Raw genomic sequence first — 6,338 nt, 5'->3', positions numbered from 1 at the left:
TTGAGGTTCAGGCAAATCTCCCTTCAACATTTTCTTCCTGGTAAAATAAGAAGAAAATAAATTCCTCAGGTTACCCTGAAGGAGAAAAATGAATCACAAGAGGATAGTCTGAGGGCCTGGTATAGGAATGAAAGGAATCACACTAGTGTTTCCATGAGTTCCTTATGCAAATGGGCTACAATCCCTCGTGGTAATAATAATAGTAATAGTGATAGTAATGATAATGATTAGAATTGCACAAATGGTTGGGCATTCACTCTATGTGCTGGGCACTGCACTTTGGGGCTAAGCACTTTGTATGCATTAGTCATTTAACCATCACTAAAATCCTCTGAGGTGAATGCCATTATCCCCTTTTTGCAGAGGAGGAAACAGGCTCACAGAATTTAAATAACTTGCCCAAAGTCTAACACTGAGGTTTGTACTTGTATGTACTCTAGCATCATCCAGTATTTCCAACTTCTGCCCATTGTTTGCCTTTCATTAATTCATTAATTAACTCAATGAGCTCAGCCATCAACGTGTATCTCTAGACCTCATCCTAAAGCCACCTCCACATGGTACCCAAGCAGCCTTCTGCTTCAGTGGCCTGAGTGGGCTGCTCAGGGGTGGAGGGTGTGTACTGAGTCTCAAGTCTTCTTGCAGAACAACTTCCTCCCCACCCTCCCTCCCTGCCCTCTTCCCTAATCTTTGTAAAGGCACACCTTAAGTTGCTGATTACAAGATAGAGCCGTGCTATATGGTTTACATAAAGTAGTGCAAAGCACGTGGGATTCCAAGTCAGGCAGACCTGAGTTTGAATCCTGGCTTTGTCCCTTACTAGTTGTGTGACCTGAGATATGTTACTCTCTCTGGACCTCAGATTTCTCATTGTAATGCTGGGTAAGTTGACTTCCTTTGTAAGGTTGTGATGAAGTTTTGTAACCATGTATGTAAATCTCTGTACCTGACACATGGAGGTGTCACCATTCGGATGTCTGCTCTTCTCAATCTGGGTTAGTTTGTCCTTGAGGATTCCTGAAAGGGTCCCTCTTCCCTGCCTGAACCAGGGGAAAAGCCTTCTTGGCTCTGACATCCAAAGGGGTGTAGTTATGAGCGTGGAAGAACCCTGAAGTGGGTAGGTGGGAGTCAAGTTCTCACACTGCAAGACCCCAAGGTGCCAGGGTCTGCCCTTGCCCAGTGGCTGTGGCTTTGGAGAGAACCCTGAGCTGGACATTAGAGGGATAATTGGGCACCCAATAACAAGTGCATACATAGGTTCTTAGGTGCTTTTAAACAGCTCTAATTACACAATTCAAAGACTTTTTTTCAGCCCCTCCTGGTATCATTTATTAAGAGTTTGAGCACCGACATCGTTTTCCTTCCCGAGTCACCCCCAGACCTCCTCATGGTGGAGGTGCCTCCCTCTCCTGGTTCTTGGAACTCATCTCTCACCCTCTGTCTGCCTCAATCACAATGAACATATGAGGAGGTTTCCCTCCTCTGACTTTCTCTATAGAGTTTCTGCCCCTAGAAAGTTCTTTCTCTCCTCTCTACCCACCCACTTTGCACAAGCATCCACACCCAGCTTTCTTCCTCCGCCCGTCCACACTATGCTCCTGGGAACTGAAAGCAATTATGTCCATGTTTCTCACTGGACAAGTGGCTAGCCCCCTGGACCCTGCGACAGCTCTGCTATTGTCTCTTATTTAAAAAACTACTTTATGATGTGCAGTCCCACCTGGGCTGGAGGATACTAATAGTTCTTTTTATTGATAACAGATCTCTTTCTTTCCAGAAAAGTTGTGAGGAAGTTCATAAAAATATATGTGAGAGGAAGTAAGGACTAGATAAATAAATGGGGAAGAAAGGAGAAAAAAACTATGGATAATGATGTGATTTAAATATTTTTCCTACAATGTCTTGCATTTGTAGGTTTTTTTTATAAGAGATTTTTAAAAAATAATTTATTTATTTGTTTTTATCTTTGGCTGTGTTGGGTCTTTGTTGCTGTGTGCAGGCTTTCTCTAGTTGCAGTGAGTGGGGGCTACTCTTCGTTGCGGTGTGCAGGCTTCTCATTGTCGTGGCTTCTCTTGTTGGGGAGCATGGGCTCCAGGTGCGTGGGTTTCAGTAGTTGTGGCACGCAGCCTCAGTAGTTGTGACTCGTGGGCTCTAGAGCGTAAGCTCAGTAGTTGTGGTGCACAGGCTTAGTTGCTCCGCAGTATGTGGGATCTTCCCGGGCCAGGAATTGAACCCATGTCCCCTGCATTGGCAAGAGGATTCTCAACCACTGCGCCACCAGGGAAGCCCCCATTTGTAGGTATTTTAAAATATGTATTGTTTGACTCAGAAATTATCCCAGCATTATTTCATTTTGGTTGCTGCTTGATATTGATGTACCTATAGGCAATTTAACTTTATAAATAATTTGCACCACAGCATAACAGGACAGTGTCCACACTCAGGAATTCTGCAGGAGAGGAATAAGCAGAGGGCTATTCTGCATCCTAAGCAGGGCTTTTCTAAATGAGAGAGAGAGCACTAAAGGAAAAGCAGCCTCAGACTTCTTCTCCTATTCTCCCACCCCCCCACAGAGAGAAGCAATAACACACATGGAATACAGAGTGTCCCTCTGCACTGTGTTCTGGGACCACAGTGTTTGGTTTGGTAAACAGTCAGACAAAGAGGCTCCAGATGAGGGCCAAAATCCCCATTGGCCCAGAATGCCACTCTGGGTACCCTTTGTGGTAGGTATTCCCTAGCTGTGGAGCCAAGAGGCAGGCAGGCACTAAGTGCACACATCTCTCCACTTGGCCAGGGGAGCATGGGGATGGGAGATGGTAGGAAGCACTGAGGTACCTACATTTTTAGCTCTTAAATGCACTTGTGCAATTATTCAGCCCCATTGAGTATCTGGTTGTTTGTCCTTCTGCACACAGCAGAAGGGTGAGAAATCTCCATCCCTACCTATGACTTCTATCAGATTCCTTCTTTCCATGCATCACCTTCTTTCCAGCTCTTAAATTAAACTCAGGCGAGTTTCAGGCCCATCATGTAGGTATCTGGTGTCCTCAGCCAGTACCTAAGGGTGTGCACTGCAAAAATGCACCATGGCTAAAGGGGCAGCTTTAACATCCTAGACATTTATGTATTTATTGCAACAAAACTCTTATTGATGGTGCTAAAATGTCTTGATGAAAGGGGTGCTGGGGTGCCTTTGAATGAAAGGGCCATACTGGCTAGCAATGGTCCTGCTGGTGCTTTTGTTTCTTCAGGATTAAAAAATAATAATTTCCCAATGAGAGACAATAGGGAAAAGGGTAGGAGGAGATTTTTTATAATCTCTTTAGACTAGGTTGAAAGAAGAGATTGGAGTGTAGAGGAAAATGAATGTTGGGGACTGGCATGGCCCTGTTTACCTGTAATATTCCTAAACTTAGGAAGTCGAGCTTTATTTTATAATTGGGCCAGGAAGAGAAGGGGGATGGCCTAACACAAGCATTGTGAATGAGGCTCTCTGAGCCAGTGGGCTGGCCAAGGGTTACAGGCTCTTGGCAAAGACATCAGCCACTGGAGGTTGAGTAGGAGGCCCTACTGAGGCCCTCTCCTAGCCAGGCACAGGAATCGGGGTTACTCACTAGGGAGCCTCTTGGAGAGAGCTGGCATTAATGCAGCCAAGAAGCTACAAAGGCCAGGGTAGATATGTTAAACTAAGGTTGCTTTCTGGAGCTAAGGAGGTGGCAGCTGGCTCAGCCTCCTCACAGTTGCCCCAACTAGAGGCTTAATGTCTGCTGACTGTACAGTGTTGCCAGCTCCGCCTGATTTAAAGATCAGAAATGCTCCCTATTATCATCCCCCTGCCTCACACCAATTGGCTGCCAAGATTTACAGAAGGATTCAGAATCTCTTGGCTCTCACTCCTCCTCCCATTCCCCTTACCTCTTCTTTTTCTACTGTCGGCACCTGCCAAGGCTGGGGTGGGGACCAAAGGCAGAGGGACCTTGAGAGTACATTATTCAACTACCTGTTTGGTCAATAGGCTTAAAGCTGGAGTACACTGCACCCTCAACTTCTTGAGTTGGTAAATTGAGCTATTATGATTCAACTGGCCACAGATTTATAACAGAGCCTTAGTAATCCTATAATAACATTGGCTAAGGAAATGCAGTTGTGTGGGGATATTATGACAGACATGGAAGAGAATTCCCATGCAGCTCTGACATTGCATCCTATTCTTAAAGAATAAACTTGATTCCATGTTTTATTCAAAACCAAAATTAAACCCGGGTCTATAAAAATATGCACCCAGATATTGGTTCAAGATGGTGGAGTAGAAGGACGGGCACTCACTCCCTCTGTGAGAGCACCAGAATCACAACTAACTGCTGAAAAATCGACAGGAAGACACTGGAACTCACCAAAAAAATACTCCACATCCAAAGACAAAGGAGAACCACAATGAGATGGTAGGAGGGGCGCAACCACAATAAAATCTAATCCCATAACTGCTGGGTGGGTGACTCACAAACTGGAGAACAATTATACCACAGAAGTCCACCCACTGGAGTGAAGGTTCTGAGCCCCATGTCAGGGTTCCCAACTTTGGGATCTGGCAATGGGAGGAGGAATTCCCAGAGAATCAGACTTTGAAGGCTAGCAGGATTTGATTGCAGGACTTCGACAGGACTGGGGGAAACAGAGACTCCATTCTTGGAGGGCACACACAAAGTAGTGTGCTCATCAGGACCCAGGGGGAGGGAGCAGGGACCCCATAGGAGACTGAACCAGGCCTACCTGCTAGTGTTGGAGGGTCTCCTGCAGAGACCGGGGGCAGTTGTGGCTCACAAGGACACAGGCAGCAGAAGTTCTGGGAAGTACTCCTTGGCATGAGCCGTCCTGGAGCCCACCATTAGCCTCACCAAAGGGCCTGTAGGCTCCAGTGCTAGGTTGCCTCAGGCCAAACAACCAACAGGGAGGGAACATATCAGCAAGTGGATTAAAGTTTTACTGAGCTCTGCCCAAAAGACCAACACTCAGCTGTACCCACCAACACTCCCTCTCATCAGGAAGCTTGAACAAACCTCTTAGATAGCCTCATCCACTAGAGGGCAGACAGCAGAAGCAAGAAGAACTACAATCCTGCAGCCTGTGGAATGAAAACCACATTCACAGAGAGATAGACAAAATGAAAAGGCAGAGGACTATGTACCAGATGAAGAAACAAGATAAAACCCCAGAAAAACAACTAAATGAAGTGGAGATAGGCAACCTTCCAGAAAAAGAATTCAGAATAATGATAGTGAAGATGATCCAGGACCTCGGAAAAAAGAATGGAGGCAAAGATCGAGAAGATGCAAGAAATGTTTAACAAAGACCTAGAAGAATTAAAGAGCAAACAAGCAGAGATGAACAATACAATAAATGAAATGAAAAATACACCAGAACCAATCAGTAGCAGAATAACTGAGGCAGAAGTGACCTGGAAGACAGAATGGTGAAATTCATTGCAACAGAACAGAATAAAGAAAAAAGAATGAAAAGAAATGAAGACACCCTGAGAGACCTCTGGGACAACATTAAATGTACCAACATTAGCATTTTGGGGTCCCAGAAGGAGAAGAGAGAGAGAAAGGACCCGAGAAAATATTTGAAGAGATTATAGTTGAAAACTTCCCTAACATGGGAAAGGAAATAGCCACCCAAGTCTAGGAAGCACAGAGAGTCCCAGGCAGGATAAACCCAAGGAGAAACACCCTGAGACACATAGTAATCAAATTGACAAAAATTAAAGACAAAGAAAAACTATTAAAAGCAACAAGGGAAAAATAACAAATAACATACGAGGGAACTCCCATAAGGTTAACAGCTGGTTTCTCAGCAGAAACTCTACAAGCCAGAAGGGAGTGGCATGATATATTTAAAGTGATGAAAGGGAAGAACCTACAACCAAGATTACCCTACCCGACAGGGATCTCATTCAGATTCGACAGAGAAATCAAAAGCTTTACAGACAAACAAAAGCTAAGAGAATTCAGCACCACCAAACCAGCTCTACAACAAATGCTAAAGGAATTTCTCTGAGTGGGAAACACAAGAGAAGAAAAAGACCTACAAAAGCAAGACCAAAATAATTAAGAAAATGGTAATAGGAACAAACATATCGATAATTACCTTAAATGTGAATGGATTAAATGCTCCAAACAAAAGACACAAGCTTGCTGAATGGATACAAAAACAAAACCCATATATATGCTGTCTACAAGAGACCCACTTCAGACCTGGGGACACATACAGATTGAAAGTGAGGGGATGGAAAAAAATATTCTATGCAAATGGAAATCAAAAGAAAGCTGGAGTAT

The sequence above is a fragment of the Balaenoptera ricei genome, chromosome 14 (genome assembly GCF_028023285.1).
Source record: "Balaenoptera ricei isolate mBalRic1 chromosome 14, mBalRic1.hap2, whole genome shotgun sequence".
Classification (NCBI taxonomy): Eukaryota; Metazoa; Chordata; class Mammalia; order Artiodactyla; family Balaenopteridae; genus Balaenoptera; species Balaenoptera ricei.
Note: the sequence above shows the minus strand (reverse complement) of the source record.